The following is a 13,939-nucleotide window of genomic DNA, read 5'->3' as shown; positions in this document are numbered from 1 at the left end:
AGAATATTTTTAAAAAATTCAAGAGGAGTTATTTTAGCAGTGTGGTATTTACTGGATTAAACAGTAGCATTCCTATGACATTAGTAGTGGAGTTTGGTTCTAACACTCAGAGGAGACTTGTGAAAAGAAAAATACAATCCATGTGTTCCCAAAAAGTATCGTGTATATTCCCCACCTAATTGCTATCTCACTGATATGGAGACCTGCCTTTATATCTTCCAGACAGAAATAAAAAAAGAATGCATTTGCTTCATAATTCAAAATTCTACAGTGTATGGCATTAAAGAAAATTCACCTGAAAACTCAGTTTGTTGTTAATTTTAACACACACAGTCAGATCTCTGAAAGTCACCGAGCTGTATCCATCGTCTTTGTATGTGACACTAAATAGAATGAGATGTTTTGTTTCACAGAACACTATAGAAGCAAATAATGGTTTGTAATCAGCTCTTGAAATCATGTGTATTTGGCACAAAATACTACTAATTGGCAGTACGTAATCCTTCTCTCACAGAAGTCTGCACAGGTTCAAAAAGGCATTTTTTGTGCTTGATAGGAAGGCATGAGAGGCTTTCAACACAGTTTTGGAAAGGTAGAAAGGTAGAAAGTAATTTGTTCAAATAAGATTTAGATAATCATCTTGTGGGCATGACAGAGTTTAATTTATTCCTATATATTTTGTGTAGAAACTTTTCATTTGAGATTCAGAGTGATAAGGAATGGATGATCTAATGGTCTAATGGATGCTCACTGGATTTTGGTTCCGTAGAACTTAAAATATGAAAAGTACGTAGATAATTTTTATGTGTTTTGCCCTTTATTTTCAGTTTCAAAGTCTTCCAAATGTTGGATTCCAGAGTGTTAGACAAGCTTTTATGGTGCCTTTAGCGATTGGATCTTGTATTAAGTGTTACAAGACATCATATCTGAGAAATAGTGAAAGATTTGTGAGTGCATGCTTTTTATTTTAAATACATCTGCTCTATTTTTCTCGCATCAGAAATGTTACAGGTAAAAATTTTTGGAAGCAGTGTTCTACCTTCAACAAACATAACACAGGAGAATATACACTCTAGATTTTAGGTATATATGATAGCAGAGGGATTAATATCCCCCCAACCCCCTTTTCTTCCCCCCCCCTTTTTTTTTTTCACTGAGCTAGATTCTGTGCAAATATTTCCCTGAAAAAAGCCACCTTGAATTTCTACCAGTTAAAATTCATTCCATCTCATCCATGATTAATGGGACTTAGGTGTATTTCCAAGCATTGGAAATGGTATAGCTTCCTTGTAGAACTGGAATCTGTAAAAAAACAGAATGTTTCAGCTCACTTCTCAAAATGCAGAATCTTTGTAAATTGGATTTCCTTTCCAGTTTGTTGAGTGAGGAGTCTTTCATCCTGGAGTCTTCAAATCAGGAAATGTCCTGATTTTGTGCAGAACTGCAGAGTATGGGATTGCAAAAAAGCCCCAAACTAAACCAGTTTTCAGTAAATCTGAAGGAGGGAGAGAAGATTTTCAATACTCAAGCTTCAGGTGAGAGCTCTGTTGCGTCACACCAGAATATTTTTGTTTCTAATCAGAGGAAGAGGGCATTTTGGGCTCCTTTAATTTCCTTGGAACAGAGGGTGAGTCCTTGAAATTTAAATGGATTCTAAGGACTCATTTAAAATCAAGGCAGGTAGCTCTGTTTCACATCTGAAAATATCAAAATATGAAAAAATTAAACAAATCCTTTCTTTAGGAAGCTTAGCAGACGTTTAAAATACAAATGTAAATCCTTGCAAAGCTAAAAGCCAAAAGCCTGCAGAGTTTGCAAGAAACTGTCCTGTTCATCTGAATGTGTTCAGATTTGATGGGCAGAACATCTTAAAATGTCACATTTCATGGCGAGGCAGAACAACTTACTTTTTGGGAGAGAACGCTTTTCTCTCCCTCCTGTGATTTTTTAAATGCCAGGTTTTCCCAGGAGGTAAGAGAGATTAAACAGCATCCGCTTCTAATAATCTGCCAGAGTGCTTGCTGCTAAAGCACGACCTGAATTTAAGTAGATGCTTCATTAAGGCTCAGCACCTCCTTTGATATCAGACTTTAGCGCAGGCTTGCTGTGCAATTGTTGGAATTCATTTAAGGCAGAATTTTCAAAGGTAATTTTCTAAGTAACCTAGGTGCCTGCAGTATCTAGAAAACACTATAATGTTTTAGGCAGTTTTCAGAAGTCTGCTTTCAGGTGCTGCTAAGGAGACTGAAAATTTCATTCCTGAGTTCAGTAGGATAATATGTTGATGCTTCCCCATTTAAATTTTCCTATGCCTTTGACCTCGCTGCAAAAAGTAAAATCTGTTTGATGCAATATGTACAGCCATTCTCCAGAGTGCTGCTTTGTCATAACTTGTATCAATGCATGTATTATAATGACCTTTTTCATACTTCCTGCAGCTGAAACAAGATTGAAATGCTACACAATCTGTGAATTATTAAACATAAATGCTATGTTGAAATTTAAAGAGTTCAACTCCCTAGAAGACAGAAAATAGTAAGATAATTCGTGTAGCTACATACAGCACAGTAATGCTGTGACCCAAAGCAGTTCAAACGCAAAGTTGATGGATTACAGGAATACTGGTGGGAGAAGAACTGAAACTAAATATGCCATCCAGGGGGACTTTAGCAGACTTGAGAGGTGGGCCTGCATAAACCTTATGAAGTTCTACTTATGCAAAGTCCTTCATGTGGATCAATGCAATCCCAAGCACAGGTCCAGGCTGGGCAGAGAATGGCATAAGAGCAGCCCTGAGGACTGGGGTGTATTGGTGGCTAAGAAGCTCAACACAACCTGGCACTCACAGCTCAGAAAGCCAGCCATGTCCTGGTCTGCATCAGAAGCAGTGTGGCCAGCCAGGCGAGGAAGGGGATTCTGTCCCTCTGTTCTACTCTGATGAGATCTCACCTGCTGTGTTCAGCTCTGGGGCTCCCAGCACAACAAAGATGTTGGCCCATTGGAGCAAGTCCAGAGGAGAGCCATGATGATGCCAGAGGGCTAGAACACCTCTCTTTTGAAGAAAGGCTGAAAGAGCTGGGGTTGTTCAGCCTGGAGAAGAGAAGGCTGCAGACCTTAGAGCATCCTTCCAGTACACAAGCAGGGCTGCAAGAGAGATGGAGAGGGACTTTCTACAGAGACACATAGTGATGGGACAAGGGATAGAGGGGAAAGAGGTCAGGTTTAGATTAGATATTAGGGAGTTCTTTTCTGTGAGGGTGGTGAGGCACTGAAACAGGTTACTCAGAGAATGGAAGTATGAGAGGCCAGGTTGGATGGGGCTTTCTGCAGCTTTATCTAGCGGGTAACATCACTTCCCATGGCAGGGGACTTGGAACTGGGTCATGTTTAGGGTCCCTTATCCAACTTAATGGTTCTATGAGTCTCTTGATCAGATATTTAAAAGTTACAGTATAGTAACATGTTCACTTTAACTTGATGGATATTTTCATGGAGTGTTTGAGCCTACATCTCCAGCTTTTAGTCCTTTTTTCTTCTTTTTCCTTGAAATCTGGTTGAAGTCCTGAGAACCAGTTTCAGTAACAGAAGGGTAACACTTACATTAGAAGTGATTGGGCCTTAGTTCTGGTAAATAATGATGATCTTTACTTTGCTCTTCCACACTTTCCTCATGATTACTCTCACTTGGTCAGTATTACCAAACTCATTCAAGGTGCTCTCTTGGACGGTTCCGCACATCTGATGTTGTTTTCAAAAGAAGGGTATTTAAATGCCTAAATACACAGTGTAAATTTTTGTCATAAGGATTCTGAAACTTGAATCTGACAGCTTCAGGCTCTTCTGGAGCTAATGTCTGGCTACTTACTGAAGAGCAAAAGAAAAGAAGTGCTGATTTTGTTTGGGAGCTACAGAAGTTTTAAGAATAAATTGTGGCAATGGTAGAAAAGGTCATAACAGCTAAGGAGGCTATGATCTGGTTATGCTCTTTTTTTTCATTCAATTTACTGCAAACAAGTATCTTCAAGTAAAAACAGCTATCCACCATACTGATTACATTTGTTTCTGATGCTGTGAAGTTAGTGGGACTAATTGAACATGCAGTGGGAGAAGTGTGCAAAAGAATTTACAAGACCATTTTGTGTGAAGTATTTTTCATAGTGGTGTTAACAATGGATTTCTCTGTTCATTGATAATGAAATAAATTGGATTTAATCACAACACTTTTTTGAGAGGGATAAGATGTGGAAAAAGCCCACTTAGTTTTATGCCAAAAAGTTTAATTTTGGTTATGAAAAATACAAAACAGAAGGGATTGCAAAATGACAATTTGAGTTTTTGTGTGTAACTTCTATTTATGTATTAAAGAAGATGGGGCAGTAACATGTGAAGAGTGCAGACTGAAAAACAGCAAGCGCATCATGAACTCAGTGTGTGCTGGTTAAATAAGTGCTAAGAATTTCTGTCAGCCAGAAGGTGGTAGCAGAATTCTCCTGTAACAGCTCTGGATTGTGTTCCAGAAGGCATTCTCAATACAAAGTGATTTTGAAATGCAGTTCAGAAAACATATTTTTTTTAGTAGCAGGAACAAATAGCACTGACATTTTTTTTCATTTGGCAGCATCTTTGAGTAGAAAAGTGTCTGCACTTATGCCTGAGATGTCACGCATTGGGAATGCATGTAGGATCTGTTACTTGAGTTTTGTCTCTGTTTTTTTTGCAATTGTAATTATGGTTTTTACAGACTTTTTAATGCCAAAGGGAGCCATTTATGGGCTGGAATGACAAGAGATTTATTTTCCTCATAGTATCACAAGACTGGAAGATGTCAGTACCATGAGAAGCCCAGATAACACATTATTTCCATCCAGAGGAACTCTGTCATTCTTTCACAGATGTAAACACAAATGCAAAAAGTGATATGCATTGGCTGGGACTCATGTAACATCCCAGTCATACTCTTATCAAGTGTAACAACTTGAAGATGCAAAGAGATAGGTTTTTATTACTCTGTTTTATTGTTTTGTGATGGACTTTTGTCCATTACAATGGCTCTGTGCACATAGACATTCCTATTTCAACAGAGGCACTCTTCATCACTGCAAGAAATTTGTGAGAAACTCAGGCTCTGGAGCACAGCCTGTCCCTCATTTTTTCTTAACCATTGTGTCACAGCTGTGATGATACACAGTACTCCTCTGCAGACTTCTTTAAGAAATTGTTCTGTACCTAAGAGATAGTTTCTATGGTAACTATGATTTTTGTGGTTTCTTGGGGTTTTTGCTTTTTTTAATTTTTTTTAAACTTACTGGATAGTTTTAATTTTTTTTTAAACTTACTGGATAGTTTGGAAAAGGCTTTAGTGTGACATTGGGAAGAGTCAGTGCAATAAAATAACTCAGAAAAATAAAACATTCTGTGCTTGATTTAGCTACCAGTAACTCGAAACAGCAGTTCAAAAGAGCATCAATCTCTTACTTATAAGCTGCCTGGCTTATAAGCAAGCAGGCTGGAGCTGCTGGAGCTGTGCAGGAAAAAAAAAGAAAGGAGGAAGCCCAGAGCAAGCTCTGCCACTCTTACAATTTTGCACCTGATGCTCTTTTTAAAATTGGCTTTTTACAGTGACTGCAGCAGTCTCCTCGTACTGAAGTTCTGATTTAGAAAAACATTCACCTAGAAGATTACAACAGACTATTTTATCATATGTGCTTCTCTCCTCTTTCACTGTTCTTACAGTATAAATATGAAGTTGTTTGGGGCACTATGTGCAGAATTTCTAGTGGAGCCACAACAATGACAGTGATGAAATGAGCTGGTTCAGAACACAGCAAAAGATAGCAGGAAATACAAATTATAAGTAGATATGGATATCAAAAGATATATAAATATTAGAATACAGATATAGAAAACATTGTAAAAACCAGGGGTTATCTGCTGTGTGAAGAACACGCCAAGATACTGAGATAATCACAAAATTCAAACATCCATTTTGCGCATATGCAGGGAAAACATATTCATAGGAAAGGTCTCTTTTAGGCAAACATGTAGTAAAGATGCCAGAGGTAAGATTGTAGAATACATTGCAACAGCTGGGCATTTGAAAAACCCAAGTTTTGCCAACAGCCCTGTTTTCTCTTTAGGCAGAAGCTAGGAGAGGGTTAATTCAAAATGAACTTATCCAATGAAAATTCAAATGTTTATGTAATAAATTTCCTAAAATTATATTTAGAGATCATTGCTGTAATGCTTACCATTTCTTTGTCTGTATTTAACTGTTTCGTCTCAAAAAAAAAGGAGACAAAATGTTTATTTTGTGGAACCAAAATAATGGCATGAAATCAAAGGGAGCTGATGAAGAAGAAGATGCTTTTGGTGGAGAGCTTTGATAATTTTTCAGTGCTGTTTAAGAAATGCATTATCCTTCTGTTTTGTTGAAAAATTGGGGAAAAAGGACCACATTATTCAGAAATTATTTGCAGATATGGAGTTCAGTTCAGTACAGTTCTGAAGTGCACAGTGACTGCAATTTCAAATGTGCAAGGTAAAAAAAGTGTAATTTCTAGATAGGCACAAGTGAACCTTTTAGAAATAATATATGATTTTTTAATCTCAAAGTCTGAGAAGCCTTAATGAAACCCGAAGATGTTCCCATTTACTTTAAATTGGTATTTGGCATCTCCTTTGAGATTATTGAATGTTATTTTATCTTCATATAATGCTGAATGACTATCTGCTGAAAAATTGAGGTTCTTTTGAGGTGCCTTAGGTTGGACACTAAATTAATTGGGTTATCTGAACTCTATTAGTCATCTGAAACAACTTGGTCTCCATTTCCTGCTCTTAGTGACTTATTAATGTGGCTGTGACAGGAGAGGAAAAGAGCAAAGGAGAAAATGTCAGTGCAGTTATTTGTGGGTAATGCTTCCATCTGGAGAGCAATTGCCTCCACAGTTCTTGCAAAGAGCCTGAATTCTAAAAAACTTCTGGAGAGTCACTTTCCTGGAACTGAAATTAAAACCCTATAGCAGTAAAAAATTGAAAAGATCACATTCTGTAGGGTGTCCTATGTTGACCCCTTTGAAGTTTTCCATTGAGACCAAGTGAGGAATGAGGATATCCAACTGCCACTTGTCCTTCACAGAGCTCGTATTTCCCTTTATCCTATTGCAATGATGTAAGAGAAGCCTGCAACCTGTCTATTAAGCTGTAAATAAATGGACCTGTCAGTCAGTGAGAAATTTTAAAAATAGGAAAACTGTGCATTTGATCATATATAACCACTAGGAGAAACTTAAGCGCTGAAGCTGCTGAAACTGATTATGTTCTCAGGAATGAGTAATTAGAAGTAGGACCAGCAAAACCAGGGTATGTATTTGTAATTTCAGCTGCTGGGCTGGTCTCAGAACTCTCTAAAGTAGCATGTAAATAGTCACATGACCAGCTATTTTAGCCTAAATCCATGATAAAGCTAAATTATTTCAAAAGATATGTGAGCAGGCACTTAGTTACTAGAGGTCTTAACAAAAAAATCCATATTTGTTGTGCAAGGGAAGCTGGAGGTCCTTATATCCAGACTTCTGTGGTTGTAGACTAGATCCCAGTGGATGCAAGTGCTTTGCATGTTGAACTTGTGCTGGCAGTAAAAGAAAACAGAGGCTTTAGAACAGCTATTCTGAGAGGATGCTCAGCTGCAGAACAAGTGATGTGATGGCCAGGTCTGCCTTAGATCAGAACCTCCATAGGAACAGTGCCTTGCAGTAATATCTAACAGCAGATAACCATGTGGGCAAATGGTAATGTGTAAACCACACAGTATGGTTTGAGCATAACAGCACCTGCCAGAGGATTGGGTTTTGGTCTAGAAAGGTTGACAAATGCAATGTAAAAAGTGTGACATTATGTGATACTAGACTGACCATAGATTTTTCTTATTTTGATCTTACTTGGTGAAATTGTCTGTTTTGATTTTTTTTTGTTGCGGTTTTTTTCCCCCCTAGATTGTTGCTCAGATCTCTACTGTTGATGGCAGTTTCCTTTCTGTGTCATTTTGCCTTTGTTACAGGGTGCCATAATCCTTGCTTAACATCTCCATAGAAAACTGTATTAGCAAGCAAAATATTTACCTGCACACTAGAGCCTGTTTCAGAGCTTAAGGTGATGAGATGGGTATTTTCCTTATGATCTTCTAGGTATTTGCATTGCTGTTCCCACACTGGAAAAAACAATCTCATCAGTAAGAACTGTGAGATTTCCCTGTTTTCACAGTTACGTGAATGCCACCCTTACTCAAGTAATAATCACTCACTAACCTTGCATTTGTTGCTCTTTCAGATTTCACAGCCAGAGCTGACACTGCTGACAGCTTGATAAACTGATTGCCACTTATGATGGCTTTGCCTCTTCCAGGAACATTCTTTCCTGTGTATACTCACTTTGAAGAACCACCTTGATTTTTATCTGAAACCTCTGCACAAATTAGACAGCCTTTCCTCCTGAAAAATTATCCAGGGTAAAAAAAGTGAAGTTGTGGCTCAAGGAAACAATGCCTATAATAAAAGAACGGGTTCATGTGGAAGAGGAGTTCTGTGGCACTAATAATGCAGGTACCCCTTGATGTGGATCCTAGTTTCACATGGATCTTGGCAGTAAGGATAATACAGTTGAAGATAAAGTTTGCAGGTTATATCTCACAATTCATTTCATGATCTTCTTCGGTAATTTTTCTGTTTGCTTTTTAGGTAATTTGGTGACAAATTTACCGATAGGTGGTGCTGCCGCTCTAAATCCTCTCTGTTCAGTCTTGAGAAAGGAATGCTGGCACTTGTGTTTCAACATTCCAGTGATTTCTCAGGCTCTGAAGAAAAATACTATGAAATATTACTCAGGTATAATCTTTTCTATGTATTCCTGGGAAGATAATTACAATAATGAATCAGACTCTTTTATTGTAACCATGTTATTGTGCTTGTATAATTAGACTCATCCCACTTGTGCAAGATCTTGGGCCACCTGACTCTGCTTACCATAGTGCCAAGTAATATGCAATGAACATTTTCTTAATACACACTGAAGTAATTATTTTCATACATAATGCTTGGGAACAGAGAGGGAGTTATTAAGAATGACTTGTCTGAGTCATGTGGGAAGTCTTTATCATGACAAGGAATAAAATCCAGGTAACTTGTGTCATACCTAATTTACTTGCTGTTGGTCAGCTGCTCCTTCCTTAAGAAATAATTCGAGAAAGGATGTCTGTCTTGTCTGGCACTGACAGAAAAGTCACTGTAACATCAGAACAAGCAGGAATGTGGTTATGCTACTTCTCTTTTCTAGAAGCAATGAGGCGTAGCTATTTTATTACATTTGTTGTCATTAGTCAGGGCTACTGCTTGTTTGTCTGAGGCTACCAATAAACACAGTGTGATTCATGTAGAACTGCTTGAAGGATGTCTTGACTCCAAAAGCACAGTTTAGCCTTTTTTTGTCAGTTGTTTGCTTAATGCAGAAAAATGTGTATGAAGGCTATGAAAAATGAATCTGTGCTTTAACACCCAGCTTGTAAAATCCACTTGATTTATCCTGCAGAAGACATTGCAATATAAAGGAATAATGAATACAATGCCTGCTTTCATTTTCTCTTATTTTTTGGTTATGCTGTCATCTTCAATATTATTGCAATGGTTTCAGGCCTATATGGAGTCATCATGACTAATAAAATGTCTTTAAAATCAAAGATGATCTGTGACGCTAAGCTTTGAAAGGGCATTTTTAAAATCTAATTGTAACATATGTGGAATTTTCTTTCCCTTGTATGATTACTCTGATTTAATCATGAACTGTAAGGGAGAAATGCAGTGGAACAGAGCACTAAAGCATTTGAAGAAGCATTTTTGCCTCTCCAGAAGTAGGTCATCCTCCATAAGTTCTGTGTTACTGTTGTAGGCTGATTATTGCCTCTGTCCTTTCCTCAGTAAAACAGTGGTTTCCCTCTTGTGGCCTTTGAATCTCTGGAAGTCTTTGGGCCACTTCCTTTGGGTCCTTGGTCTTAGAGAAGGTGTGAGAAAAACACCAGTGATTTCTTAAATGTGATCCACAGGGACTGCCATTTCCAATGAGAAAAATAAATATATCAGGGACAAAGTAGGAAAAAGACAAAGTAGGAGACTTTGAAGTCATCAATAAATATGATGGTCCCTGCAGAAACTGGGTGCATGAGGGTGGGGAATGCAAAAGTGAAAATGCAGAAACAAAAGAGATTTGTGCTGGGAATAACGCCTGGGTTTTTCTACACCCAGGTGAAGAGGACTAAGAAGGCAATTGCCTGGAAACTCTGAGTAATTGGATTAATCTGCATTACCATTTAAATTTGGATCAAGAGTGGACTTTTGAATTGAACTCCCACCACCCACATTTTCTCTGCTTTCGTTCAGAGTGGTCTCAGAGCACCTGAACTAGAAACATCCCACATGAAATCAGGATGGAAGAGGGATTCCAGGAGCACACCTGGTCCATTTTAGTTGTTGGCAATGAGCATGCAGGAGACAGGAATAGGCTAGATGTAGTCTAGTCCAGTAATCTGAAAGAAACCTCCTGAAATTGCATAGTGCCGGCATCATATGATAAGGATCACATGAAAGCCCTTGATGACAGGGCTTTTGTTCTGCTGATGCTGGTCACTGCTGAGTGCTAAGGACAGTGCAGATTGGTGGGTGGTGTGCAGTGGGGCTCCACCAGTGACCACGGTGAGGCTGTGGGCCAGGCTTCACATGGAGATGCTTCACAGTCTTCATGCTTTCAAAGCAGCCTTCTCTGGTGGGCCAAGGTGGTTAATGTGGGTGGAGGGTGGGCGCCCCACTGAGAGAGGGGACAGCTGTCTGGGCCACAGGGCCTACCTGGCTGACCAGCAAGGGAGCAAAGGTTTTAAGAAACTTGAAGAATGTGGCAGTCTTCCTGTTGGAGTCCTAGTTATGCAGTGCTGTTCCCCTAAAATGTTCATATTGTCTTGATGAAGTAGGTTTTTTTTTTTTTTTTTTAATTTGCATGTCCTGTTAAACACAAATTGGTTTAGCTCTGCTACACAGTGTGAATAACTTTCTACATTCCTTGTTATTGCTTCCTTCAGGGTATTTAAACTGTGTTATCATCTCCCTTCAGGGTCTTTTTATCTGACAGTATATATTAGACTCCTGTTTTCTCTAATTTTTACGTCTCAGTCTCAAATCTTGTCTTCATTTATTTGCCTGTTTCTGTCCTTAAAAATGTGGGATAAGCTAGCATACTAAATAGAAAATTTCTTATAATTGTAGTTAGATCATTACTGCATTATACAAAGCTTCTCAGGATTTGACTTAGACTTTTAAAGATATCTACTGTTCCAGCTTCTATATACCAGCTTTGATAAATTAGGGATGTTAAACTATATCTAACGGAAAGGATTTTAGGGGGTTGTTTTCACTTTGTTGTTGTTGGGGTTTTTTTTGTTGTGGTTTTGTTTGTTTGTTTGCTTTATTGTTTTGTTGTTGTTGATTTTGGTTTTTGGGTTTAGTTTTGCTTAGCAAATGAGATCTACAGTAAATGTGTTTGTTCAAAAGGCAACTTGAAATTCTATGAAATATTTTTTAACATGATATTTGTTCTCCTTTGCCTGCATAGGAGAGTCTGCAGTCCTGCCCCAGGAATGGATGCCTTTGCACTTGGGCATTATCTTACTAGTATCACCAGGACTTTCTATAGGCAGTAAGGTACACCAATATAAATCCAGTTTAGGGATTAAAACATAGGTATGACAACACACAAACCAAAAGAAAAGCCTTAGCTAAGGAAGTGATGCATGGTTGGAGGATAAGGGGCAATGGGAATATGTGAATACAGCAGATTCACAACCTGCACAGAGGCACTGTGTAGCTTCTGTGTGTGGAGGTTTCCAAGAGCAGACTGGAAAAAGCTGGGCACAATGGGGGGTGATCTCAGATGTGGCCCTTCTTTGGGCAGAAGATTGGACTAGAGACCTCCCAATGTTCCTTCCAACCTGAATTTCCCTATGATCCTATGAAAAAGAATGATGATGTATAAGAAAATATTAACAACCCACAGGAGTAAATCAGTGTTTACTGATCTTCCTTCCATAGTTCTTACTATATTCAATTTGAACAACCTCAAGAAAGAACATATTTTCATTTCTTAAACAGTTGGGATCAGTCAATTGCTCCCAAAATACACACTGTAGAATATTTTCTGGTCATATCTTCAAGGTGACAGAATCAAGTTTACAAACATGTGTGGATGTTTATGTTTGACAATAGAGTCTGATTTTGGAGCCACAGTATACTTTATAAGCAGTTTGCTGAAGCAAATAGCCTTTTATGTGGCCATTTTAATTAATCATGATTTGTCACTGTGAAAGGGTCAGGACCTTAAAATTTTACAGTATATAGACTCCCTATTAAAGAATCTTCCAATCTGATTTAAAGTCTTATAACTTTTTATAATCTATATATATAGATAATATCTTATATAATCTACAACCTTTTATAGCATCTTTCTGTAAAAGTTCAGAATGCCTACTCACAGAACCTTGTGTTCTGAACTACCAAAATGGGGGTTTTATTTTTATTTTTGTAGATATATTCTTCAGAAGGTTTTACATCTAGTATAAATTTAGTCCAAGTCCAAGTTTGCTTGGTATATGAAGTCAGAGGAGATCATGACACTAGACAGCACAGGGCAGGTTTGTGACATAATTCTAAATGTGCTTTAAATTAGGGAGAGGTCAAGTATTTACCCACATTGGGTATTACACCATGGCTGAATGAGATGAAGGATATTAGTGTATTTAGTATGAAGCCACTGAAAAAAAAAACATGTTAAATAAACACAAAAAAGGCAGATTTATCAGAGAAAAAAAATGTAGGTATAAACATGTTTGTTTTGCACAAGTGCTTCCACAGAGATCTGACTGAAGAAAATACCTTATGACTTGTTCTTTGACCTCGAGAATTCACTCAGCATTTCCCAATGCAATCAGATGTGTTGATTCCTGTAGCCATGGGTAGCTGCCCATTTTCCTCCCTTCCTCCCTCTCTTGCCTGCTTCTGCCTCTCAATTTTCTTTTACTTCACTCCTGCTTTTTTTCTCTCCGTTCCCCTTCCTTTCCCCGTGTCTCACACATCTGGAGCCTAACAGCCTATAGACATTTTCCTAAACATCCAGTATGTTACTACTATAAAAATACAGAAGGAAAGGAATGAACCATAAAATCATTGGCAGATCAAGGAAAAACCTGGTCTGTATCACATGGGAGCACAGGACTCAGAATAATGTGGGGGTTTGTATTTCTAAGGAAGAATTGTAATGATATGTAAATTAAAGGCAGAAGAATGGAGGCCCAGACTGCTGCATGAATAATACTTCTGTAGTTCTGAACAATGAGGATAAGAGTTTTTCAGATGGCTCATACAGGCACCTTTATACTGGTTACATAGAAAACCACGTTCCCGTTTTGTCCAGACATTTAAAGTGTCCATTTGGGGATTTCTCTTCAGGAGGTGTTCCTGATGACCTAACTCCTTGGTGGAAGGAAAAACAGAAAACTAAACACAGACAACATTGTTGAGTCCACCTGAATGAGTGTAGGAGATGTAGCTACTCACTTTTCAAGACAAGTCAACTGTGAACATCAAGTCTAATGTTCTTCAAATTATGAAAAGAATTATTAATTGTCTTATGGCTAAAGAATATTTATTGGTGTCTTCAGTGGCAGGGCTTTTTGTTTTCTTTTTTTATGTATAGTGTGAAAATAATTGAGGAGTGAAAAATTCTTTTTAGGACTGTAAAATTAATCAAAATTGAGCATGTTATAAAATATGGCTTGGATGTTCATCTGATGCAAATAAGCTCTTGTTTGAAATCAATAGAGCTGTGGCACTTTATGCCAGAAAAGGGC

This window comes from Camarhynchus parvulus, chromosome 1, assembly GCF_901933205.1.
Source record: "Camarhynchus parvulus chromosome 1, STF_HiC, whole genome shotgun sequence".
Taxonomy (NCBI): Eukaryota; Metazoa; Chordata; class Aves; order Passeriformes; family Thraupidae; genus Camarhynchus; species Camarhynchus parvulus.
This window is presented reverse-complemented; position numbering follows the sequence as displayed.